The sequence below is a fragment of the Heterocephalus glaber genome, unplaced genomic scaffold (genome assembly GCF_053883595.1).
Source record: "Heterocephalus glaber isolate CG9 unplaced genomic scaffold, H.glaber_assembly_v1.0 deba00001457, whole genome shotgun sequence".
Classification (NCBI taxonomy): Eukaryota; Metazoa; Chordata; class Mammalia; order Rodentia; family Bathyergidae; genus Heterocephalus; species Heterocephalus glaber.
In genome coordinates, this window is record NW_028258305.1 from 4,796,791 (window position 1) to 4,824,762 (window position 27,972).

General features: G+C 42.4%; 2 pseudogenes across 1 annotated transcript; one reads left to right on the forward strand and one right to left on the reverse strand.

The window, feature by feature from the left end:
- Positions 1–7,175: 7,175 nt before the first annotated feature.
- Positions 7,176–8,312, reverse strand: LOC101700552 (transmembrane protein 59 pseudogene; annotated as a pseudogene).
- An 8,370-nt stretch (positions 8,313–16,682) lies between these two features.
- LOC101700914 (ubiquitin-like FUBI-ribosomal protein eS30 fusion protein) lies at positions 16,683–27,806 on the forward strand (annotated as a pseudogene). Its single transcript, XR_015453071.1, has 2 exons — positions 16,683–18,141; positions 18,212–27,806. The product of XR_015453071.1 is annotated as a ubiquitin-like FUBI-ribosomal protein eS30 fusion protein (transcript).
- The last annotated feature ends 166 nt before the right edge of the window (positions 27,807–27,972 follow it).

Here is a 27,972-nt window from a genome sequence, read left to right on the forward strand (position 1 = left end):
GGAGAATGACCCGTGTGCAGCTGGAAAGAATGTATATTCTGATTTTGTGGGGTGGAACACTCTGTAAACATCTGTTAAGCTCATTTGTTCCAGAGTTTAAGTGAGTTTTAGTATTTTGTTGTTTATTTTTTGCCTAGGTGATCTATCTATTTGTGACAGTGGGGTATTGAGGTCCCCCACTACTATTGTACTAGTGCTTATTTGATTTTTCATGTCCATTAGTATTTGTTTTATATAGTTGGGCACACTAGTATTTGGTGCATAGATATTTATGATTGTCATCTCTTCCTCTTGGTTGTATTGTCCTTCTTTGTCTCTCTTAATTTGTGTGGTTTGAAATCCACTTGATCTGCAAAGTGGATAGCTACTCCTGCTTTTTTCAGGTTCCTGTTGCATGGAGTATTGTTTTCCACCCTTTAACTTTCAGTCTATGAATTTCTTTTTTTTTTTTTTGGTACCGGGTCCTTGCACTTGCAAGGCAGGAAGCAGAACCATTGAGCGAAATCCCCGGCCCTATGGGTTTCTTTTTGAATTAAGTGTGTTTCTTGTATGCAGCATATTGTTGGATCTTGCTTCTTGACCCATTCTGCCAGTCTATTTCTTTTAATTGGTGAATTGAGACCATTAACATTAATGATTATAACTGATATGTATTGACTTATCTTTGTCATGACTTTTTCTTTTTGTTGGATTCTCCCCCTTTGCTTCAATTTCTTGTTGTGCTTGATGGATTCATTCTGCTGGGCTTCATGGTGTTGTGATCTTGGTTGTCTTTTCCTAGGATACTGTCTATAATTTTTTGGAGTGTTGGTTTGGTATTGATGAAGTTCCTAAGGCACTCTGTCATGAAAGTATCTTATTTCTCCATCAATTTTGAAAGATAGTTTTGCAGGATACATCATTCTGAGTTGGAGGCTGTTTTCCTTTAGGGCTTGAAATATGTCACTCCAAGCTCTTCTTGCCTTGAGGGTTTGCGTTGAGAAGTCTGCTGTGATTCTGATGGGCTTTCCTTGGCATGTGATTTGTTTCTTTTCTCTACCTGCTCATAGAATTTTGTTCTTCTGTTGGGTTTCTGGAATCTTAACTATTATATGCTTATGTGTAGATTTTTTTTTTTATCAAGGCTAGTTGAAGTTCTATATGCCTCAATTATCTGTATGTCAAGTTCTTTTCCCCTGCTTGGAAAGTTTTCTGCCATCACTTTTGTGAATAGTTTTTTTTATGTGCTCTGCACTCTCTCCTGTTTCTTCATTGACTCTGATCTGTCTTATGTTATTCTTCCTTGCATCATCTAGCAGCTGCTGCATTGATTTCTCGTGGTCACTTACTATTTTAAAGAAATTTTTCTTTTCCTGGTCACTAATTGCAATCTTATCTTCTATATCTGAAATTCTCTCCACACATTGGTTCATTCTGCAGTGTAGAATTTCAATGGAGTTTTTAATCTCCTGGAAATCTGTTTGCATTTGTTTTATGGATTCCATTTGTTTCCTATGTTGGGATTTCATCATGTTCCTTAGCACCTCTATTTTTTTTATCTGTGTCTTCTCTAGATTTATTAATCATGTCTTGGACCATGGGCACAATCTTTGGTGTTATATGTGAAATTATTTCTGATTTCATTTTTTCCAGATCCTCTTTTGTTGCCAGTTCAGGGAGTCCAGGTGGTTGAGTATCAGATTGTTCCATCTCATTTCCCTTTGGGGTTGCTGTAGGTGATCTAGAAGTCTGGTTTTGAGACTTGTTTATGTGGCTTCTCATTTCAGGGTGGGGGGAAGGTGTGTGTGTGCTGCCCACTCGGCTCACCTCCTCGGCACTGGGGGCAGTGGTACAGCAGCCCATAAGTCTCCTCAGTGCTGGGGGCAGCTCTGCTCCTTGGCCAACAGGTACCTCTTAGCACAATACCTGGAGTATAAAAGAAAGGCAGATATCTGAGTCAAAAAAGATAATTACCATAAACAATATCTTAGAAGACTTGTATATCCAGGAGGCATGAATACATGTAACATGAAGTAACAATGAATATTTGTTATATGAAACTCTTTGTCCCTTAATTTTGTTTTTTATCAAGAGCATTTTAGATAAAACTTTGTTTTTCCACAGAAAACTTAGACCATGTCCAATGTATACATATCACAATAATATGTTTAGTGATGTATTTTTCACAAGGCTATGGAAATTATTGGGGTCCCCTTCATGAACAAAGGCTGAAATAAATTTTTTACACAGCTGCTCCTTTATTTACCAAGGGTAATCCTGTCCAGTAGTTTTTCTAAGCCCAAGAGTCCTTATTATTTATCTTGACAATTTTTGATTTCCTGTGAGAGCCAGATCATAGTAATTAACACATTATTTTTGACCCATGAAAGATTCCTGAGATATTATATATAGACAACAATATGTACTGTATTTGTAAAACCAGTTGATATTATTTGGATCATCTGGCAAACCTGGGGGAAGCATGTCTTTTTTTTTTTTTTTTTTTGGTACCAGGGATCAAACTGAGGTCCTTGTGCTTACACAGCACGTGGTGAAACCACTGAGCTAAATCCCAGGCCCGGAAGCATGTCTTTAGTGACATTTATCTATAAGCCAACCTGGGTTATAAGCAAACATGTTAAAAAATCTAAAATGCCAAAAGAAAGAAGCTCAAACAAAACAGCTGTATGTGCTGTAACAAATTGAACAGACACACACACACATAAGACAACTTGTGTATAAACCAGAGTGCACTCAGATGTACTTTACCAAGTTGAATTATAATAACTTTTATGATTTTCAGGTTTCTAAGTATAAAAAAAGACTAGTCAGAACTTTGTAGATCAATTAACAGAAATCTCTTGTAATAAGAATCAAAAGGAATAAAAATATTTTATACTGGGGCTGGGGATTTAGCTCAGTGGTTCTGCCACCTGCCTTGCAAGCATAAGGATCCAAGTTTGATACGCGGTACCAAAAAAAAAAAAAAAAAAAAAAAAATTTATACCTGTGGAAGCAAAGCAGTTAAGATGGGCCCTAAGGTGACAGTTTATCTGACTGGAATCCCCAGCTACACAGGCTTTTTATGGTTGTTTTTATAGCCTCAATTTAACAGACAGGTGTAATTTTTTTTTAAAGGGCAAACTGTGAAAGGTAATTTTAACTATCTCCAGTGTGGGTCTGCTCAGGCCAGGTTTGTATGTAGAAGAGACTAGGTGACTGTCTTTGGAGCTATGTTTGAATTTTAAACAGTGAGGGAGGAAGGCCTGCCAAGGCTCTAACCTGCTGTGTTGTAGATGTCTACCTATGACAGGTTTTTTTTATTTTGAAAAGAAAGGGAAAGGAGACATCCACATCTGTCCCTCTTGTTTTGTGTCCAATCTAAGGTGTTTTTTAGACTTTATCTCTTCCAGTGCCAGTGGTGGTAGACTAGAGGTGTAAGGAAGTGGCCAGAGCCAGGTTAGCTGTTTTTATCATTTTTAAATTTTGTCTGAGGGCTGAAAGATGGATAAATTTGAACTAAAACTTTGATATTTATCTTGTGAGAGTTTTAGGATTAAACCTAGACCAGTTTTTTTTATATGGACCAGAGATAAATGAAGGTCAGCTTTTCTCTGGAAGGATTTTAGGGAGGGGAAACTCACCATTTTGGAAGCTTTGTCTTGAAATCCAGCAGCCACAGAAGAGGGAAATATCTTGAATCAAACTGCATTATTTTTCAGGGGCAGGGCAGTGGAGAAGGGACAGAAGAGTGTCTTTAAGTGTGGCACAAGAACGAAATCTTAACCATCTCAGGTGTAGAAGGATAATTAAGATCAGGAACTTTTTTAGAGTGGATCTGTAATCCTTAGCAAAATATATCTCTAGAGACAAAGCTATGATTGACTCCAACTGAATTGTCAAGTAGAAAATCAAACCAATAATCAAAGAACCCAAATGGCTGTTTTTTGTCTCTTGAAAGAGAATTAAAGTGTTTTAACTATATTGTTTAGGGCTTATCCTTTTAGTGAATTACTCTGAATCTATAATATCTAATTTATGATTTAAATACCCTACAGGCTGTTGAGCAGGTCTCTGATCTTGTAGAAACACTCCCAAAGCTATGTCTCGCCTTTTATTAACATACAAACTGAAATGGTGTCCTATAACAGGCACTTAGAAGTGTTTGTTTGAGCTTCTGGAATGTAGTCTGGGAATAAGGTCCCCAGGTGTCTATCTCTTGGGATTTTTTTATAAGCTAATAGAGGGGTCATGCAATCTCACTATTTTGCTATCTGAAGGCCATAAAAGCCTGTAATTTTTAGGAATGTCCTTAGCTGTTTTAGAGTCTTGGGCTTTGGAAAGGAAAGAACTGGTTTAATTCTTTCTTCCCCCAGTCTTTGGGGTTTTTTAAAGATATAATAAGGCCTAAATATTTTATCTCAAGGCTATAAAGTTGTGCCTTAGATCTAGAAACATTATAACCCCTGTCTGCTAGAAAATTCAGCAGAGCAGATGTCTTGGCTAGAAAGCTCTTCTGAGGGGGCACATAACAGCATATCATCTATATATTGTAAGACTGACTTGGAAAAAAACTATATATTTTTTTAAAAAATCAAATCAGGATCTAGGGATGTTCTTAGCTTTTTTTTTTTTTGTAAATTGTTGACAATTTAAAATAATTGAAGGACTTAGTTTTTATCTTTTTTAGATCTTTAAGAATATATGCCTGAAAATGCCTTCTATTTTAATCTCCTATCTGATTCACAGGCCAGGGGGGTTCTTGTATAGAAACTGCTTGTGTTCCAGTAGGAACCAGTTAGTTCCCTGGCTGCCTGTCTTTTGAGCTTTAAAATTAAGATAATATTTATCTCTACATGTAGTAGCAGCTTGTAATATTACTTGTCTCTCATTAGAAATCAATATTAAAAGCAACATTATATCTTTTTTATCTAGTCCATAGATCTGAGTATGTCTTTTAAAGACCTCAATGATTATATCAGGGTTATCTGAAAACACTTTTTTTTTGGTACTGGGGATCAAACTCAGGTCCTTGCTCTTGCAAGGCAGGCAGCAGAACCACTGAGCTAAATCCCTGGCTCCTTTCTTAGGTTTTAAAGGGCGAGGAATAGCCTCAGGGTTAGAGGTACTGAATGTCTTAAGGGTGAGGTGTCTCTCATTTTTTTATGTCTCACATTTATATTTGAACACAAGCAAGAATTACTTCTTAATGTAAAGAAAATATCAACATAAGATGATTTTGACCATTTTCTCTCTTTTACAGTATAATTTTAATTGTGAGATAGCATCATAGTATTTTTTTCTGTGTACTTGGCTTTAGGAGGTAGGCACACCATGCGCGTATGTAGAGAAATACTAAATTGCTCCTTAATTCATTCCAAAGGAGTAAGAGGTTTAGATATGGAGCCCCTATCTGAAACAAGAGAAACAAATATGGTGTCCCATAAGTAAGTCTCTGCTTGATTCCTGTGTCCCCCAGGGTGTCCTCAGGGTGTCTTCCAAGGTTTATTTTACTCCAGGGTAGGTAGCTACCATCTGGAGAGAGACCCAGAAAATAAAACTGGACCGGACTATCTATCCTTTACCAGCCCACTATCTTATCTTCCTCAGGTAACTCATATCCTTACAGTACGCATGCTCAAAGGACAAGTTATAATTGATTTTAGCCATAACAATCATGTTTAGAGAAGGAAGTATTGTTAGCAAAACAAGAAATTTAAACCACTGTTTTTTAGTTCCTTGAAAGAGAGAGAGGAAAATAGGTCAACAGTCAAATTAGGCCACTTTCCCTGCTAAAGAGATCTCCTCTAGAGATGGTTCAGAGATTCTGCCCTGGGTCCTATGGCAGAGAAAGCTGTGAGAAATTTTTGTTGTCTATCCAGTCATTTAGGCAACTTTTATTAGCAATAAAGGGCTACTCCTTTAAGGTCCATTTCAAATTTACTAAGTATTTGAAACTCATAGGTCCTCCTAGCAGCCCAAATCTATATAGCAAAGACGCCTTTATCAACTTCCTAGGCTAGTGTTAAGGAAGAGAAAGGCTGACCAAAATACTCCCATATTCTAATTAGCATGTAAAAACACAAAATGCAAGTTATTGATTGTTATTTTTCCTAGTGTAAGACAAAACAGTTGTTGTGACTTGTCTTATTCTGACTTTTTGGAAGGAGGAATGGTCTGACTACAGGGATTTTTAAATGAACTCCCAACAAGTTGGAGAAAAGTTTAAGAGGAGTTTTTAAGTCACTAGCAGAGAGAAAAAGCCCAAATAAAGCTCAAGCTGGTTAAACATCCAAAAAATCATGTAGCATTTTATAGGTCCACAATCAACATTCCAAAGCCCATAGCCTATCAGAAAAGGCATTTTTCTCCCCTACACACATAAATGATGAAGACCATGCCTAGCAGGGGGAGAGGAGGTTTGGGTAGTTTTTAATCTATCAAAGATTTGTTTTTTATGTCTGACATAGGATCCTATCTTACTAGTAGAGAAAGCAGTCCAAACCTGTAGCTCAACTCTTAACAGAGGCTTAAGAAAGGGCTCTGATGGCATTTTTTTAGATCAGTCTGAGACAGAGGATACTTGATGATCACTGACAGAGTTCCCCTTTCACCTCACTGAGGAGGCCAGATAGGGACAAGATGTGGAGATTTTTTTGCTGATTACCTGGGCAGGCTGTCAGGAACCAGTTTCTTCTGAGGGACCTTTGGGTATCTGCCAGAGAGTGGCCCTGGCCATGACCCCTCAGTTGTCACCTCAATTTCTGCTAGTTTCATGCAATCAGAGATCTGTCTTTGAAAGGAAACCAACTGCCTATCTGGTCAATGTTCCACCCACCACTGGCATCAATGGGAGTGGAGATTTACTAGAAGGCAATTGGAGAAACCTGTCCTCTGCTTTGAGAGTGGCAGCTGCCCTAAAGGCAATTATTAGCTGGCAGAGTAGCCACTCTTTGATGTTTGTTTGTTTGTTTATTTATTTATTTATTTATTTTTATTCAAATAAAACTTTAATGATTTCAGTTCAATACAATTGAAAATGTAATGTCATTAAACTGCATGTCCTGCAAAATTTCAAGGTACAGATATGTGGGCTTTTTCTGAGCAGAAGCATCATTCCTACTAAGCATTCAGCTTGTTAGCTAAGATAACTGACAGTGTCATGTCAGGAGTGGGGAAGAACAATGTTTGGCTCATAGAGTTTGGCTAAGAAAGGAAAACAATGCAACCAACAAAGTAGCTACAGATATTAGTAAAATGAAGATACAACCCCAAACATTCATGTCTTAAATTACTAGAAAAAAAAATACAGGTAAAGTTACACCAAATACAGTCTTCACAGATTTGGGTAACTTTATTTGCATTTTATGGTGATTTCTTAAGGCCTATATCCAATGAAACCATTTAAAAAGCTCTATGAGGAATGGAAATTCAGGTGTCTATGACTGTTTTCTTTAAAAAAAAAATCCTTAATTTCTGAATGAACAAGATTCATTTTTGTAGGTAGAGGACCTGCTTCTTCATGATCTTCAGTTTTAGATCTAATAACCACAGGAGAAGACACTGGGTATCTGCTTAGCTTCTGTTCATTCATAAACTTCAAGTCACCATAGATACTCAGTTTCTCAGAAGGAATGTACTGCTCCACAGCCGTAGCAACAGCTGCACAACAAATCCAGAGCAATACCATCACTGAGAGGATGAGAATGATGGCTAGGATGAGAATGATGGTTAAAATCCATTTAGAGTTCACAGAGAGGCATCTTAAAAATCCATCTTCAAGATAGTTCCTGTGTGCTTGTGAGCTTCTCATTTGCAGATCTGAGGACATTTTGCTTAGAGATGATTTTCTCAAATTTGTAGGCCCCTGTTCCAACTGTGGTGCATACTGAATTTCTGGCTTAGACTGGAATATGAGTATTTTTCCATCATTGGCTTGGAGATAGAAAGTCCAGGAAGAGGTGATGAAGCTCTGTGCAGAGCCCATCATGTCACTCCAGAAGGACCACACCAGGATCAGAGGGAAGAGCAGATGCATTTTTGGCATCAGGGACATGAGTTGTTCTTGTCTTAATTCAGCAAATGGCAGCTGACTCTGGGCAACCAAAATGGCAAGCATATTGCTCATCAGATTGGGAATAAGCTTCTGTACATGCAAATTCACATTCCAAATTGGTCCAATTTAAGTCAGTTCCATCATCCACAAACTGACAAATTGAAAACAGCCTGCAATCTCTCTGACATGCATACAACTCCTCTTCCTTGGGGTAGGTGTGCAAGGGGTAGGTCAGCTGACAGGCCCGGTGGCAGGATGCTGTATCACCCAAGACTGAGTTGACTGCTTTGGCTGAGGCAGTCCCTGAGCCTCCAGCCAGGGCCATGGTCAAAAGTAGCAGCAGTGGGAGCCCCAGTTGGACCCTGACCCAGAGGTTCCCCTTCAGTGCTGTCATCTTGTTCCCTCTGTCACCATGGCTCAGCTTGTTGCTGTTTTCTTTTCAGGTTTCACCTCCTTCCCCTGTTTGGTGTTCTGTAAGGGACAGATAAAAGCCTGAACTGTCTTTCTCTGAACCAATTTTATGAGACCCATTTTACAACATTTTTAAGCAACTAAGTCCAAATGCAACATATACAAAACAAGAATAAAACATAATTTTAACAAAAGACAATGAATAAGAAAAAAAATTGTAAACATTTAAAACACACAACTTAAAATTAAGACACTTTTGAAACAAAAACTGAAACAAAGGCCAGAATTTATGAAACCAAAACCAGAATCTATGAAACAAATAGCTGGAGCCTATGAAATGAAAAATAATCTATGAAGCAAAAAGACCAAAGTTAGAACCTATGAAAGACAACTCTTACCTCTGACCAGTAATCTCGGTGGGACCTCCAAAATGATATAGGGAGAAGAGATGTAACTCCCAAACATATTAGATATCCAAAACACAAGTTCATGTTTTCTAAAATTGAAGAATGAATTCTAGGAATAACAGAGGTTAAGAGTAGGAAAAGTTTATTGAGAGAAAGAAAGCTTCTGTCTAAGAGAGACAGAAGGGGGACCAGAAAATGGGTTGGCCACCCACCCCACTTTTCAAAGATGTTTTATACAGCAAAACCATGTAGTGAGGTGGGTACAAAGTGGGTCAAAGCCACGACCAACCAATAAGATTACAAGCAGAGTCACCCAGGTAATATTGATTAAATGGGGATCAAATGGGAAAACAAGTCACATACAAGGAATTTCCCATTTAGAATATCAATTACTGCTATCTATCCCCAGGGGAAGTAGTACCTCTTCTTCTTTATAATTCTAACCAGTGAATGTGCCTCAAATGTTCTCCATGTTGGCTCCTTGCTGTGTTGGCTCCTGGAGGGCTGACACCTTGAGGACTTGTGCCTTAAGGGAGGCCCTGTCTAACTGCCTAAAAGATATCTAATTAACTTACCTACCTACAATAGTATGATGCTTTTAATTCTTTTGAGAAGATACCAAGAAGGGAAATAGCTGGGTTAAATGGAACCTCTAGTTTTAGTTTTTTGAAAACTCTCCACACTGATTTCCACAGTGGTTGCACCAGTCTACACTCCCACAAACAGTGGAGAAGGGTTCCTTTTCCCCTATAGCCTGACCAGTATTTGTTACTGGTTGATTTCTTGATAACAGCCATTCTTTCTGGAGTGAGATGGAATATCAGCATTTCACAAATGACCAGTGATGTTGAACATTTTTTCATATATTTATTTGCCATTTCTAATTCTTCATCTGAGAAGTGTCTTTCATTTCAGATCCCATCTTTGGATTAGGTCTTTAAATTTGGGGGGGGGTCTGATTTTTTTGAGTTCTTTATATATTTTAGATAATAGTCCTTTATCTGAATAGCTGGTAAAACAATTTTTCCCACGCTGTGGGTTGTCTCTTCACTCTGTTGGTGGTTTCTTTTGCTGTGCGAAGCTTTTTGATAAGATGAGCTCCCAGTTGTTGGTTCTTTGTAATATTTCCTGTGCGGTCTGGGTTTTGTTCATGAAGTCTTTCCCTACTTCTAAGTCCTCAAGTGTTCTACCTATTCTCTCTTCCACCAGATTTAGTGTTTCTGTTTCAATATTTAGATCTTGATCTATTTCGATTTTAGGTTAGTCCTATCACCGTATTTTCTTTTTTTTTGGTACCGGGGATCAAACTCGGGACCTTACGCTTTCGAGGCAGGCTCGGTGCCAGTGAGCTAAATCCCCAGCCCTCTACTGTTTTTGTTTTTTTTTTTTTAAAAAAAAGATTCTGGGCTGGGGATTTAGCTCAGTGGTTCTGCCTCCTGCCTTGAAAGAACAAGTTACTGAGTTCGATCCCTGGCAGCAAAAAAAAAAAAAAAGAAAAGATACTGTTTACCATGTTTATGGTTAAAAAAAGAAAAAGGTAGACTATTGTAGGCAGAATAATGGTTCCCCCATAGGTCTGAGTCCTAATTCCCAGAACCTGTTATACCTGTTATCTCTAGGGCAAAAGAGAATTAAGGGTGCAGATGCAATTAGATTGCTAATTAGCTCACATTAAAATAGAGAGCGTAAACCGGGTGTGGTGGTACCTGTGAGTAATCCCAGCAATCTGGGAGGCTGAGGCAGGAATATTGAAAGTTTGAGCCTAACCTGGGCAATTTAGTGACTCAGGAAGATCCTGTCTTGAAATAAAAAAGGGCTGATGATGTAGCTCAGTGCTAACACTGAGTTCAATCCCAGTACTGCAAAAAAAACAAAAAAGGAAGTAACCATAACCTAGACCATGCCAGTGGGTGCAGTATAATCACCAGGGTCTCTCTCCAAAGAGAGAGGCGGGAACCTCAAGGTCACAGTGCATAAGGAAGACCTGACTGGCTTTTGCTGGCTTTGGAGCTGGAGAAGAGCCTGAAGCCAAGAAATGTACACACCTTTAGAGCTTCAGGAGGTAAGGAAAGGGGTTCTCTCCTCCAGCCTCCACAGGGGAAGGCAGCCCTGCCAGTATTTTGATTTCAGACCAAACGAGACCCATTTTGGACTTCTGACCTCCAGAACTGTAAGATAATAAGTCAGTGTTGAATGAGTGGTAATTGGTTAGAGGAGTAGTAGAAAACTACTACAGGGAAAGAATGTCATTTCAACCCAGGCAAAAATGTCATTTTAGGGCCAGGGATTTAGCTCAGTGGTTCCACCGCCTGCTTCGCAAGCGCCAAGGTCCCCAGTTCGATCCCCAGTACCAGAAAAAAAAAAAATTGTCATTTTAGAGTCCCAAATATCTTTTCATGTCAAACCTTGCCAAAAAAAAAAAGGCAAATACCAAACAACTAAAATACTCGTGACTCAGCTGTTATGGGGGAGTGGGTAGCAGTGGTAGCAAACCTCATTTCTGTATGAGGATCAGATGCTTCGGAAAATACATCTATAAGAAGAGGCATACACTGTGGGTGGCGGCAGTATGCCTGAGGGTCCTGAGGATCTGTCTCTTGCTCCCACAGTGTTTGAACAGAAAGGGCCAGGGACTCCCTCTCTTCCAGCTTCTAACCATCCTCCGGTCTTCTGTCCTGTTACAGCCTCCAAGACCATCTCTTCGGACATTTCCTGCTTGCAAAGCCTTCCAACAGCATGTTTGGTTAGCTCCTTATTGCCACCAGCCACGACTTCTCAGACCCACTGGGATTATTTCACCCAGGTGGAGGCCCAGATACTTCACATCTGTGGGCTCCTTCTCCTCCCTCTCCGGGATTTTATTTTGTCCTCAGAGATGTGTCTCTGGATGGCATGGGCAATTTCTTTCACCAGTTGACCCAGAAGAAGCCTGAGGGCTCCAAGTGTGTCTCACATATGCAAAGCCAGAGCAGTGGCTGAGCCCTCTTCCAGGCCATGCAGAAGCCATCTCACAAAGAGTGGGGTAAAGTTCTGGACAGCAGGGAAGCTGCTATAGCTCTGCAGAAGAACCAGAACTAGGCCCTTTTGGCTCCTCATGCCCCAGGTGCTGCCCACACAGACTCCCTATCTCTGTGACTTCCTGGGAGAGCTGCTCCTAGATAAGGAAGGGAAGGTGGGTGACCACCTGATGAACCCCTGAACCTCCTGGCTAACGCACCCTCAGACTTGAGTGTCTCCTTACAAAGATCACCCTGGGCTGGGGGCATGGCTCAGAGGTAAAGCACTTGCCTAGAATGCACAAGGGCCTGGGTTCCATCCCCAGCCCAGGGTGAAAAAGAAAAGGATGGCAAGAAAATATGTGAGATGTTTCCAAAACAATTCAAGTTTCTTTTTAAGCTTTTGGGCTTTTCAATGAGCAAACCTCGATTTTCCAAAGGATGTAGCACATCACATCCATGTCCCCTCTCTAAATGAGAGGCAGATGCAACGTGGCAGTGTTGGGAGTGGTTCCATCTAGTTTGGGGCTGAAGGCATAGTCAAGGCCTTGTTTCCCTCACAGTGGAGCCTTCCACATGCTTGGTGCCTGCCTGAGCCAGGTCAGTAAATAAATAAGCAATTTAATGTGATAGATAAGTTTCTGTATTTCATGGTTGATATTTTGGTTCTTAGCCCCTCTGATGAATCTCTACCAAACCATCTTTTAAACTTTTTCAATTATTACCCATTATTATCCATAATAAGAAGATTTGGGTAAAGTTTTCCTTAACCTGTTTTTCTTTACTTAGTTATTATATTATCACATTCATTATTTAATGATGACATCAAATCTTATCACAGTCATTGTTCAATGTTGATAGCTATAGAGTCCCCTAAAATGGCAACCCTTAACCATTTTCCTGTGTGACTCATGTATCAAAGCCAATGATGGCTAGCTTTAACTAGGACCTTACTATCTACAAGGCATTAAGTTTTTGGTTTTTTTGTGTGGCACCAGGGATCGAACTCAGGACCTTGTACTCACGAGGCAGGTGTGGTGCCATTGAGCTAAATCCCTGGCTCAGGCATTAAGTTTTATAGGCCTTAATTACCCCAGCAGTTTAATGTGATACACACCTTCAAGATTGTTTTATAAGGGAGAAAACTGAGTCTTGGAGAGGTCAATGAACTTTTTCAAAACTGCGTTTGTAGATGGTGGAACCAGGGTCCCAATCTAGCCCATCTGGCTTCAGATCCAAACTCTTACCCACTGCTACTAATGTGTAGAATTTGTCTAGGAGCCCATGAACACTAGCAAACTACAGCCCATGGGCCACATCCAGCTGTACCCCCATCTAGTGGAGATGCTAGGGCCAGCAAGGACTGCACCCCACCCTGCCCTTGTACTTCTCATGCACCTCCATGGCCAGCTGCCAGCTGGGGCTTGCTGAGCACCTCCTACATGCTGGGGACTGGACTGCTGCCAGTTGCTGGGTGCTGAAGTATAAAAATCTCAGTTGTGGATTTGGTGACTCAGTAAGTTGCTTTACTTCCAGCAAAGTGTCCTAGGCGACCAGGTCAAACTCTCTGAGAGACAAGAATCTGGGAGTCACTGGAGTAGAGTAGGACTGACAGAGCTCTGCCCCCATAGCCCGCCTACTGCCAGGCCCCTACTCTTGGGCCAGTGCCTCTTCCTCCCAAGATTGGCCCCATACCCGCTTGCCACCTGGGAAGGCCCACCCCAGGCAGACCAGAAGGCAAGATTTTTCTTATTTGTTATGTAAGTACTCATACAATATTCTCAATTTTGCCTCTTGGTCCCTAAATTATTTACTGTCTGATCCTTTATAAGAAGTGTACCTACTCTGCTCTATACGATGCCACAGAAGTTCTGATATTTCAATTTCACTTGATCTAGATCACATTTTGATCCAGGTTTTGGTCAACCAAGTGAATTGTTGAAGCTAGTCCTCAACCCTTGAAATATCATTGAGACTGGAATCTCTATATATTGAACCCATATCAATAAATTCAACCTGATCCAATCTTTTATATCTTCCACCCTGATCCCCCACCCTTAAGATCCATTTCTAATGTATCCCCAGGTTTCTGTCATATATATTGGCAAAATTGTGCCAATCTCTTGGTGTGAATCATCCCTCCTCAGGAATCATGTACCTTGCCCGCTGGGGCTTTGGGGGACTTGAATCCAGTTACAGATCTGGGAAGGAGAGGTGGTAGGGCAGGTCCTTCAGAGGATCACTAAAGATCTTCAGAAGAGGGGGACTGACCTCTACCTGTGCTGCAAGTGCTGCTTCTACTGATGATCTGGGGTTTGAGGCAGGCCTCTCGCTTCACTGGACTCTTCCCATAAATCCCCATCCCAGTTCTCAGGGCTGTACTCCTTCCTGATTAGCACTATAACTTTAACAAAAGAGGTACTACCCTGTAGCTAATGAAATTTTTGTTGTAATCCAGGTACCCCCAGGATTAGACTTTGGTAATAGCTGCCCTGTGGCCACAGGAAACCAGGGCTTCTTTCAGGGTAGTCTTTGGACCTTCCAGGTCCTTAATGTGGATCTTGAGCTGGGAATATCGAGTCCCAGAGTCATCATTTCTCTTCTGATGTCCTCCAGCCCAGTGAGAAGCATCTACTCCTTATTTTCATTAAAGTAATCTATACCATTAAATACTTGGTCACCCAGAGACTTACTTTCCATAGATGCTTGATTACAGGTACCTAAAAACAATAATTTTACACAACTGTCTTGTCCCTACACACCATGGAGTATTTGTGTCCACTTTACCTCTGGAAATAGGTTCATTAAGACCTCAAGTCTAATCAGATCACAAGACCAATTCTGGATCAGCCAGAACAATTTTAGGCAAATCATCCCTTCTGGGAACAAGTCTGATACTGTATTTTTAAAAATGCTATAATTGACCTTTTAGGGGTAGAATTCTATCCACTGAATTTAAATTCACAGTCAGCAGGCTCCAGACTACAGCACAGACTGTGTCATCCCTGCAAGGCTTACCTAACAAGGCCTTGTCCATGACTATCTTCCTACCTTAACAGTCTTGGGTTCTGTTTCTCTCCTGGGCTCTGACTCAAACCCATTTTATCAAATATTGGGGCTGGGAAGATCATTCTGCCTGGGGACACTTTTTCAAGCTTGAAGTGTTCATAGGTGGTGCTGTAACATCTCTTCTTCCTTTTTCTACCCCTCTTTCCCTTCCTCCTCCACCTTTTTTTTTTTTTTTTTTTTTGAGACAGGGCTCACTCTCCATGTAGCCTAGACTGGCCTTGAACTTGTGATCTTCCTGCTATTGTCTCCTGAGTTTTTAGATTACAGAAGTTCAGCACCGTGCCTGGCTATCCTATTAACATCTGGGGTTACAGAAGGAACCACATTCATTCTAGGGAGACACATCTGACCCTGGAGTTACTGAAGGAACCGCAGCCTCATCCAGGGCCTTGCTGGATAACTCTGTGCAGAATTTAACATTGAGAACGATTGTTTTTGAACTTTAAAATATAGAGCAAGGTAATTTGATTTATATCTCTAATTTCTTTAGGAATTAACTTCAAATTTGAATTCATTGGATGGAATTAAGTGAATTAATTTTTGGAACTTAAATTTCCCCTGAGAAGTTGACAGTGGTAGAGATATTTATATTCAATCCAGACCCTGTCTTTTAGGGGTTTTTATTGGAGCATCTTTTTTGTTATTTGATTAAAGACCCAGTAATGGGCAGTATTAGGCAGTTTCAGATGGCTTTGTCCCAACTTGACTTTAGAACATGTGGCAAATTGTATTTTATTAGGTCCCATGGTACAGTAAGCCAGACACAAAAGCACAAATACTGTATGATTTCATTTTTGTGAGATAACAAAAATAGTCAAATTCATAGAGAAAGAAGAACGGTCATTGCCAGGGGTTTGGGGCAGGAGAGGACAAGGAGTTGGTGTGTGTGTGTGTGTGCGCATGCGCAAACAGGCAATGGGGCCTAGAACCTTGCATCTGCTAGGTATGCGCTCTACCACTGAGCTACAACCCCAGGGTGGAGTTGGTGTTTCATGGGTAGAGAGGTTCAGTCTGGGAAGGTGTAAAAGTTCTGGAGATGGATGACAATGGTGGATGTACAAGGTGAATGTACTTAAAGCCATGGAAATGCACACTTAAGCACTTTTAAAATGGTACATTTTATGTTGTTTACACTTTACTACAATTTTTAAAAAGGGGGAAATGGCACCACAGCACTACGTCCAGTTCCACATGCTCTTTCCATACCTTGCCACTCTGCCCTTCAGAGCTAGGGTCTTTGTCCAGGACACAGGACAGCAGGGGTGTGGCAGCAAGGATTGGAGACTCAGCCACAATGATCATAGAGCTATGGTCTGGTTCTTTCCTTACTTCAACATGCACCTTTGGAGTGGTGAACAACACTATAGCCACATGTCAGGAGAGCCAGGGCCGGGGATTTAGCTCAGCAGTTTTGCTGCCTGCTGCACAAGCGCAAGGACACGAGTTTGATCCCTGGTACCAAAAAAAAAAAAAAAAAAAGTGGAGAGCCACAGTAGGGAAGTCACATAGAGGAGAGAGCTATGCAGGGAGGTCCAGCTATGAGTGTTCCTAACTCGGTTGCCAGGTATGTGAATGAGGAAGACTTTTCAATGAGTCTACCCCAGCCACAGTCTCCTGAGCCCCGTCAATCCCAGATTCAGGAGAGACAATAGTAATAGATTTCTTTTTTTTCTCTTTTCTTCTTTTCTTTTCTTTTCTTTTCTTTTCTTTGTTTTATTTTCCCTAAAGATACTAGGCATTGAACCCAAAGCCTTGTGTGTACTAGTTAAGCACTCTACCACTGAGCTACATTCCCAGCCCTTTTTAAAAATTTGAAACAGGATCTCACCAAGTTGCCCAGGCTGGCCTCAAACTTGTGATCCTCCTGCCCCATCCTGCTGAGTAGCTGAGATTACAGGCATGTGCCACCACACCTGCCTCAGACTGTTGTTTCCTCACACTAAATATGGACTAGTTTATTATGCATAAGTAGCTAACTGGAACAAAATAGATTTAACTAATGTTTTTATTTGATCTACTCATTCTCAAGGTTATCTTTGCCCCTTGAGGTAAAATGTACACTGGCCAGCCGAAATCCTAAGAGAACACTCAGTGGTCCCTTTCTATTATCAGAAGGCAGCAAGCTGGGTATGGTGGCACATACCTTAATCCCAGCACTTTGGGAGGCTGAGGCAGGAGGACCACAAGTTAGAGCCCACCCTGGACAATAGCAACTTAGTAAGACTTTGTCTCAAAAAAACAACAAAAAACCCCAACAAAAACAGGCTGGGGATGTAGCCCAGTGGGAAGGCCTGAGGGAGGGGCAGGAGTAACACTCTCTAGGCCAGTGGTGGTGAACGTTTTAGAGCCTTCAATGATACAAACAGCCCCCTGCGGCACATGTGCCATAGGTTTGCCACCACTGCTCTGGGCTGTTTGCCCTTCTTCCCTTCCCTAGGGGATTGACACATCTCCTGGCGATGGCACTCTTGATAGAGAAACCCTATGCGATAGAAGAACAAATAGCTGAATACTGTTACAGGGGACGCTTGCGGTACCTAGAGCCTCACTCTTAACCTCTCTGCCCCCTCCCTCTGGTTTCCTCTCAGAAGCAACATCTGGTAGGTGAGCCTGAGAGGAAGCTCTGGACATGCTGGCCCGAGGCCCTTCTGCTCTCCTTTAGGGTTGGCCTGTGTTTTGGCTGACGTCTCTGCTGTGCAGAATAAATCATTGCCCACAGGGGCCTGGGACAGAGAGTGTCTGAATCAGAAGTTAAGCCTTTGGCAGCCCCCTTGGCCTTTGCCTTGTACTCATAACAACAGCTTTATAGATAATAAAAGTGGCATTTCAGTTTCCAGCAGTCAGACTTCTGTGTCTCAAGTAATTCAAAACTCAAGAGGGGTTCTTTCTCAACTCCATCTTCACAGCAGTAGTGGCTGGGTCAGCGGTTCAGTTGTCAACATGCAGCTCTTTGTCGGCACTCTTGAAGTGACTGGCCAAGAGACAGTCACCCAGACCAAGGCTCATGTGGCCTCGCTGGAAGGCATTGCACCCGATCTTGCCTGCTCCTGGCAGGCAAGCCGCTGGAGGATGATGTCACCCTAGGCCAGTGTGGTGTGGAAGCCCTGGCCGCTCTGGAAATGGCTGGCCGCATGCTTGGAAGTAAAGTCCATGGTTCCCTAGCTCAGGGTGGAAAAGTGACAGGTCAGACTCCCAAGGTGGTCAAACAGGAGGAGGAGGAGGGGTGGGGGAGGGGAAAAGAGAGGGGAGGGGGAGGGGGAGGGGAGGGGAGGGGGAGGGGGGGGGAGGGGGAGGAAGACAGGCCAGGCCAAGAGGTGAATGCAGTACAACCAGCACTTTGTCAAGTCGTGGCCACCTTTGGCAAGAAGAAGGGCCCCAGGCCCAACTCTTAAATCCTGTGTAATCCTGGCTTTCTCTAATAAAGCCACTTTGCCCAGGCAAAAAATACAAACAAAAAAACCTCAAGAGGGTGGAAAAAGGATGTAATTTCTTTGACTTCCTAAAATCGGTTTCTGTCTGTGCTTTATCATTTATGCTTGTCAGCCAATGGCTCCATTCTGTAGTTTCATCACTTTTACCAGTATGGCAGTTTGGGGTCAATTATTTAAGTATTTTATTACATTTGCAGTGTTACTTGATAAAATAAATGCAAAGTAGAAAATTAGGGGCTAGGGATTTAGCTCAGTGGTTCCGGCACCTGCCTCACAAGCACAAGGTCCTGAGTTTGATCCCCGGTACCCCCCAAAAAAAGCAGAAAGAAAAATGAACATGTTTGTCCTGGTGATAAAAAATGAAGATCTCATAAATTTGAGGTAAGAGCAGGAATCACTGGGCATACTGAGTGCTAGGGATATTTAACCTCAGTTTGGATGTTTCATTTATGGTGGTTGGCTTTTGTGTTTGTGAAGGAAAAGGAGAAAAATGGAAAAAACCATGTATAACGTGATGTGTTTGTCAGGGTTTTCCAGAGAAACAGAACCAACAGGATGTGTATACACAGCAACAGAGATTTATTTTAAGGAGCTGCCTCAGTGGAATATGTAGGCAAATCAGTCCCAAACCTCCAGCTCAAGTCTGAAGGATAGCAGGTTGAGACCAGGTTTTATTACTCTCTGCCAAATAGTCCATGTCTCCCTGTGGGACCCTCTCGCCAATACACACAGTTTTCATTTTTTTTCAAGTCAAGGGTGACCATGTGACTTGCATTGGCCAATGGACTATGAATAGATGTGATTTGTGTCTTTAAAAGGTGGCCTCTGACTTACCAGGTTCTTTTTCCTCTGCCGTACGATGGCATGTGCAGATGCAGGCTGCTCTACTACCCTGAGTCCTGTGACACATGCAGAGCTAAGCTGACCCTCAGTAAACAAGGAGCTTGAGTGTGAAATAATTCTGTTGCTGTAAGTCACTAAGGCTGGGGCTACATAAATTGCTGCAGCATGCCCTCGACTCCTGTTCTTCACTGACCTGCTGTCTAGGGTAGAAAGACCATGTGATAACCCCTGGAGAGGCTCTTACTTGCCTTGGAGGCATTTCAAGCTCCTCCTCTTCTCAAAATAAAATGGGAATATATGGGTGTGGATGTGGGTGTAAAGCTACTAGTGGTATTTAGCAAAAGGATACTAAATCAAAGCAATCATTAGTGAACTTTTTCCAGCATCAGCCAGAATTTTTTAAATGAACAATGATTTCACTGGAACCCTCAACTAGCCATGATTTTTAAAAACTTTAATATTTTGAGGAAGAAGCAAGTCACTAATAATAAACTCAAATTAGGAATGTAACTAAGGCAAATGAGCCCAAAGCCATCTCCCAGTGCAAGTGTATGTCACCACCTCAGCTCACACTCCAATCTCAATGGCTGCTCAATGCTTGTATTGTGGAGGACTGGATGAAGAGAACGGTGAGATATTGTGGAGATGGATGGCAGTGGTGAGTCAGCTGCTCATGTGTGTGTGCTTGTGTGTAACTGTACCCCTAAAACGGTTCTGTGATACATTTCATGTTGTATGTATTTTACCACAATAAAAGAATATGGAGAGTTACTTTCTTTGTTGGTTTGTTACATGTTTTATGGGTGAGTTAAGACCTTTCGGTTGCAAGTTACATAATCAGTGAAAGCTAGTTTGAGCAAAATGAGAAAATTTTAAGGATATTGTAGTATATCCAAGAATCCAAGGTAAGGATCCAGAAAGGAAAGCCATTTGAATTTTCCTTATCTCTGATTCTTGTCTGGGGTTCTATTCTATCTTCATTCCCTCTGCTGCTTCCTCTTTGTGGCTCCCAAGTTTACTTGATATTTTTCATTCCTGTGTTGATAATAGCTCAGTCTCCCTCAATTCCATATTCCTAAGAAAGGGAAGCTTATTGGCACATCCTTAGGTTGTTACCAGGTTCTGGGGTGCTTGGACTCCTTCTAGAGATTCCTGCTAGGTTCTTCTTGTCCTGAACAAAGAATTAAACAAAACAAGCACTAGTGAGGTTTCACACTTGTTAGAGGTAGGAAAAGAAACATGCTCTCCAGAGCAAGTGTGGGCCAATTAAAAGTAGGAAAAGAAGTGCACTCCGCAGGATGAGGGCAGACCACAGTGAAGGAGAGAGCACAGTGGTCAGGTTAAGGGTCACCATCTTTTGTGCCTCCCACTCCTCAGGCTGAGGTCTGGTCTAGGACATCTACCAAAAACCTGCTTGAGTTCTTGAAAGAATTGAAGATAGCACTTTCTGATTGGTTCCAGGTGCAGGGTCTTTGTACATGTCTCCTGGATCTCCATGACTGAAGGTCACACCTACTTCCGCAGGCTGCTTTGCCACCCCCTAATCTCCTGCTTCAAGGTGACCTCTGCTGATTGAATCAGCTCTGGCCAGCAGGTGTACAAACATGGCTGCTTCTGAGAGAGAAATGGCTGAGCAAATATATCAAACACTGTCTTCAATTTGAGACTTTCTATCACAGTACACTGGATAATATTCTTCTCTCAAGCTCTTGGCACAGAGGTACATTCAGTTTAGAGAACAAAGAAAATAATTCAACCAGGTCTGGTGGCACACGCTTGTAATCCCAGTACTTGGGAGACTGAGGCAGGAGGATCACCATAAGTAAGGCCAGCCTGAGGGTTAGGATTAGGGTTAGGGTTAGGGCCTTGTCTCAAAGAAAAAAAAAACCCAAACCAAATTTAGTGATATGAATTATGTGATTGGAGGGTGATTCAAGGTCTCCTACTCCAGTATGGCCAAATTCTCCATCTTGGCAGAGCCTGTTAACTTCACTCAGAAGATGTGAGTAGTCTTCTGGTGGAGTTTTATCTCCATCCCAGTTCTCTGGCAGGCTCCAGCTCTGAAGGGAGTACAGTAAGTGCTCCATGCTTGGCCACCAGGTGTGCATAAGGCTTTGGCCTACAGCCCTGACTGGTTGCCCCACTTTCTCTGAATCCCACAGACCCCACAAAGTCCTGGCAGACTCTCTGTGGTAATAGGAATCCTTTCCATTTTGCCTTTGTCCTGTGTGTCTCTCTCTTTGTTAGTGTTTGGCCAAGGAGAGAGTCTCTTTGCTTCTCTCAGAGAATCTTCTTTCTTTCTTTTTTTAATCTGACCCCTTCCCTGTGATGCTTCCCTTAATGCCTCAATGCTGGGAAGTTGCAGGGTTCACCTGCAGTTATCCTGTCATGTCTAACAGGTATAAATTTGCTTCACAACATTCAGACACAAGAATCTTATTTCTCCTTGAAAACAAACAAACAAAATCTATCCAACTGTGAGGACCCTCCTACCAACTGATGGGAAGCCTAAGGTAGCCATGACTGGAGCTACCATGGGACCAGATGAGAGTGCTGGGGTTTACATGGTGCCAAGAAGCTGTGGTCCTTGGTCCAGGAGAATGGCCAGCAGTGCAGTTGCTCCCCACCACTTATTGCCTGGCTCATGGTGAGTCCCCACAGCCTCAAGGCTCCCAGGCCTCTGAAGAGGGTGTGTGCAGGCCTCTGTCCCTGCAGTTTCCCCTCTCACCAGAGTTCTCTGTCTCTAGTGTCCCTGTTGCCCTTTTGGGCAGGTCACATCTGCCCGTTAATCTTTATCCTGGCCTCATCCCTCTTTGACCTTTGACCCAGGACTTAAAAAACTCTATTAGTTGTTCCATGAGGGTAGAGAAGCTCCTACTAGCAGGACATAGACATGGGAAGAGGTGAGTACCGTGAATTCCTCTTGATGAACCTTGAAAGCCAGATACTTGAAAGCCATTGATTTGTTCATCTAGAGAAGCCACCGCAGCCCTGCATTGCCCAGCACCTCAAGGTTTTTCCACCGTCACAGGGAGAGGAAGGCATTGTCCACATTGATCTCAGACTGTGGACTTGACAGAAAGAGCCCTCCACACTCCCTGAGCCCTGGAGTTCACACTGACAGCAGCAGCATTGGTGAGGAACTCCTCACTCTGCCACATCCCACAGGCAGTAGTGAGCATGAGCGTTTCTTGATAAAGTGTCCCCAAGAATGCAGTCCAGCAGTTATTTTTAATAACACCGAAATCATAGTTGTGTTTTATTTCAAAATTATGGTAAGAAGACTTACAAGAGACCCACCAGTTTAACAAAATTTTAAGCGTATAATATATTATTGACACACAAATAATGAGAGGCATTGTGTGGCAAGTACTGCCTTCCCCACGGGATGAAAGACATGTCTTCGGAGTCTTCCTTACACCCTGAAGGGCTAGCTCCCCTGTGCTGGAAGCCCTCAGAAGCCAGCCCAGCCCTGTGTCCTCATCATCCCCCAACTTCCACACTTGGACACCACAGTCTGGGAGCGCCTAGGAGCCCCCAGGGAGCAGGAGCTGGTCCTTCTTCTTTTTTATTTTTTTGGTACTGGGATCGAACTCCGGACCTTCTACTTGTGAGGCAGGTGGCAGCACCACTGAGCTAAATCCCTGCCCTGCTCCTGAATTGAGCCCCTAAGATGGGACAGGCACAGAACCCAGGTGGCACCGTTCAGCCCCAATGAAGGAGTTTTGAGAGAGAGAGAGAGAAACTCACTGTTCCTCTCCAGCTAGATACCCAGTACCGTCTGAGCTTGTACCCTCCAAAGGTGTGCTATAAAGGCTTGGCAACATTTCTTCTCCAGATTTGCTCTGTCAATCCCAAACATTCTATCATGATCTGTGCCCCCTCCAACATCTTCCTAGAAGATGTGCTTTGGTGGTCTCAGCTCTTTTGGCAGAAGCGCCTCTCATTCCTATATTGTTTCTACCTATGGTGAACATGTCTCGTAAGAGATTTGAGATACTATGAATAAAGTAGTTGAGCCTATGAGGTTTTTAAAAACTTGTAAATTGCCACAATGAATGTAATCATGTACACCAAACATGTACTAATAAAAATATTAAATATTAAATAAAAATAAAATAAAATTTGTAAATTAGAAGAAAAATTCAAAATAACATCACAAGAAACAAAACATAGCCATGTTTATGTCTTGTGTACTGTGTCTGTAATTATTTATGTGCATTCTATGCATTAATTTTGAATCTTTAACAAATTAATTCATTATTTTTATATTGTGTTGTCATGAAGAAGAAAAATTTCATTCATATCTATTAATCCAATCTAGTGTTATTGTGTCTTGCACACAAATGTACTAAATAATCAATTTATTAAATGTTAATCAGATACTTGTTAAAAGTTTTATAGCAGTGTTTCTTCAACCTCAGTAAGCATCAGAGTTTGCTGGAGGTCTTGCTAAAATTCAGATTGCTGGATCCCATCCCAGAACTTCTGCTTCAATAGGTCTGGGGCAGGGCTTGAGAATTTGCATTTTTCTGATCATTTGCATTTTTAACAAGTTCCTAAGAGTTGTTGCTGCTGCTGATTCTATTATTCAGAGCTCCTTGGCGGCTTGTTATATAAGTGTTTGAGTGTTTCAGTGATTAACAGATATTGATTGGGGGTTTTGACTAGGTTGAGAATACATTATCATAGCTAATGAAATATATACACTTGTGATCCTCAAATTTGCTACCCAGAATATTTCTTTGAAACAGATTAAATTCAGATAATCCATTAAGCCTGTGCTACCAATTTGAGGCTACCTGGGAAGATTTTGGAAGCTTCAAACTCCCAAGTCACTGTGGTAGCCACCTGCTGGGCCACAGGGCCCCTGGAAGGATCTGAATGTTTTCTGATGGATACTGGGCAGAGGCAATAGCCTGAGAGGGATTTCACAGCCCTGCAAGGGAGAGAGCAAAAAGGCTTTGACTGCAACACTATAAAGCCCTTTCATTGCTAGTGAAAGCAATTTGGAGAAAGCTGGCCAGGAGTCTGGAGCCGGGGCTTCTAGAGCTGTGGGCAAGTTATTAAGTGCCCCATAAAGGCCTCACTAAGCAGTGTAAGGGGTGCCTGGATCTGGTATTGGTGGCATTGATGGAAGGGGAAGAAAGGCCATTAAGTCCTCTGCTGGGGTCTGAGAAGTTCGTGCCCAGCTTGGATAGGGCCACAGGTTGTTGCCATCAGGACCAATACCAAACAAGAGGAAAAAGAGAGAAAGGAAAAAATGGTGAGTGAAAGAGCCATTTTCAGTTTCAAGGATGCTGTAGAGGTAAAAAGGAGGTGATCTCCTCCTTGTTCATGGAAAAGGTCCTGGATGACATCCCTGTAACAAAAGACTGGTTAACAAGAGAAGAGCAAAACAAATTTATTCAATCATAGTTTTACATGGCATAGGAATCTTCAGAAGAAAGATCCAAAGGGGCAGGGTGAACTATCCACTTTCATGCTTACCTTGGATGAAGCATGCACAGCTAAGTAGAAATATGATTAGACAGAGACAGAGAGGGTGACCTATAGTAATAGATCCAGTGGGGACCTCTCTGTGCAGCATCCCTTCCTTCTGGGTATGGGGCAGGACCCATTCTGGATTGGGGGGCCTTATGGTCTGCTATTAGAGAAGGCAGGTCAGAGAATTTCTTTATGGTCAGCTCTTAGGAAGGAGAAAGAGTAATATTTTAGGTTTTATGGTTGGCTTTGAGAAAAAAAGAGTCCTAGTTTCTGTGACCTGCACTGGGGAAGGAGAATTTTCACTTTTATGTCTTATCTTGTGGAGACGGAGGAGGGGGTGAGAGACAGGAGGACAGGAGAAAGTCAGAGAGAAACTGCGTCTGAGGCCTACACTATTCTATCCATTGGAATGAGGGTGTCTTGTGCCTGATTTACTTTGAAAGGTACACGACTGAATCACTGAAGTATTGACAAAGAGCAGAAATCTTTGTTTTGAGATTGCTTATAAGAAGTTCTTGATTCCATGGGGGTGGGGATTTGTCTGGATTTTCACTGATTTTCCCAGCTCCTTAGAACAATGATCCACACATCTCAGCACTCAAAAAAAAAAAAAAAAGTTGAATGAATAATGGAAGAGGCAGAATTATAGAATTTAATAACTAGACAGTACCTTAGCGATCCTTTCAAATCTCAATCTATAAGTCCCAGAAAGTGCTGTACCTTCCTTCAAGCTATTAAATCCTCTAGAGCAAAAAGCTGAGCAGGCTTCCCAGACAGAGTATGACCCAAATACTACATTCAGTTTCTCTCATTGTTTTGCAGTGACATGAAACTATTTTGAAAAAAAATCTTAAGCTCTAATTATTGGATTTCTTTTCTTGGCAAGGAAAATAAAATTATTCCTGTCTAGCTTCAAACATAACATGTCTAGTCTTATTCCACTTTTTAAAAGTAAAATAAAACATCAACAGTTGGGAACTTTCTCAGCATTCCATGTCCTCATTCCATATTCACAGAGCAGCCAGAAAACACAGATCTCTGTGAAACTCTTCCTGGTTATCAACAAAGATCGAGTTGGGGCTACATCAGCTTGGCCTCCTCAAGGTGTCTCCCATACCTGAACCCCTAGCACATCACCCCTTTGCTAGAACCATCTCGTTGCAATGGCCAATCAGGAAAGGTTTCAGAGGTCTTGGGTCCCTTTACTACATAGGTTACATGGCTTGCCATGGTCATCCAGCTTGGCCAGAGGCAGACCCTCCCTGTGGCCCAGCCCCAGGGCACTTAGTAGAAGGGACATTGCTCATCAACTGGGCTGGACACCCATCAGCACACAGGGCCTGTGGTAAGCAGCTATGAGTGGGGAAACCCACAGGCTGTGGGTTCACGATGGGAAGTTGCACATTCCCCTTGGGGCCTCTGACTGCTGTTCCTCTTACCGGCTGCAGCACGAGAGGCTGTGTCTGTGCACACTGCTATTCCTGGATGCTCCAGCCTTTCCTGAACTTTCCTTGGATCATTTCCCAGCATTGAGCCACTGTGTAAATTTGTCCAAGCATATGAAAAGGTGCAGAAAGATATTTGTTAAACTGTGAACAGTAGTTATGTGGGGAGGTAGGTAGGATTGGAGTTGGGCAGGTGGAGACAATTAGCTTCCTTTATCCCCCTCTGTGTTGTTTGGCTTGTTACAATTAGATGTTTTACATACATAACTTTAAAAGTCCAATAAAATTAACAAGCAAGTTGTGAAAGAAGGCATACAGCATGATATCATGCAAATAAAATCCGAAACACTTCTAATTTTCCTTTTTCTCCCAGAGTCATATTGAACAATACTCTGGATTGTTATAGGGCTTAGATCAAGGGGCCTCGTAACAGTCTAAACCCTGCCAAGGACTGCACACCAGCTGCAAAGAGCTCAGAGAGAGGGGAGGCAGGATCAGGTCAGGGGAGGCAACTTCAATTGAACCTGTGCCATTGTGTTTCCTAACAAAACAAAAACCTCAAAGCAAATATGGCAAAAGGTTAATGTTCATTGGGGTAGTTGATGGGAGCTTGGGTGACTGCTAGCTTATTCTTCATACTTTTCCATCTTTTGAAATCTTTCAGAAGATGAACAATTAACCATAATAAAGGGTAGGAGAACTTAGTTTACCTTCTTTGTATCTTATCATCTTTTTACTAGAAGGGAAGAAGCAAAGTGAATTTTGCTAGTTTGCTTTTCTGATTTTCCTTACTGTCCTGAGGATCTTGCTCAACAATAAACATGGGAACGAGGCAAAATTAATATACTCTGGATTGTTGGAGGGGTGGATGGACAACCTAATGCAGCAACAGCTGCTGGTCTCAGTGCTGCCTTCCCCGCACCAATGGGACTGATCACTGTTCCTCCTGGATGTAAAACAACCAACTCATGATGCTGGGTTTCTGTGCCTTAACCTGCCTGTCTATAACCTCCTACATGTGGGAATGAGCAGTCAGAACCGGCAGAGCTCTTCCTATCCACTCTGCCCCTGTGACCTGCAGTGACATTCTTAATGTCCTGCCTCAGCCCTGTGTTCAGACCAGCAGCTATGGCTGTGGGGATTGAAAGGGGCAGGGGCTCCCTTACTCTGTGGACTGGGATATAATAATGAACTGTCTGACCGTTTCATATGCACTATTGCAATTTTCCGGGGTGGGGGGCAAGGATGAGGAATAGTGAGTGGGGCAGGTGGACAGAGGTTCCTCAGTTTACCTGTTTTCCTGGGACGTGTAACCAGGGTCTGGAAGGGAAAATCTGGCCTGGTGTTACAGTTAGGGGCTCGTGTCCTGGTTTGGAGAGTGGAGAGGAGATGCTCCATCAGCCAGCAGGTGTGGAAGGCACCTCTTAGGGAAGTGCCCAGTTCACTCAGGTGACAGCCAGTATTTGCTGGGTTCTTATTGCACTCCAGATGCTTTACACATACGCATGTTAATTCCCGCAGCATCCTGTATGTCAGGTGAGCTGTGTGGCTGCAATGCTAGAGGTAAATAGGTATGCACTGAGAGTGAAAATGGGGAGGCAGGTCGGGACCGGAATGTTGTACTAAGGACCCATTCGCTGGGCAAGGCGAGCTATCAGCCCCTTTTAATAAGGGAGTGATGTGACCGGATTTATTTTCTGGAAAGCACCCTCTGCCTTCCAGGTGCCAAGTGGACTAGAGGGGCAGGGGCACAGGTGGGGGGCGGGGCGGGGGGAGAGGGGGCTGCTGCGCATGCGCATGAGGGTTGGTGGGTGGGACTAGTGCGGGGTGGGGCGGGGCTTGGGTGAG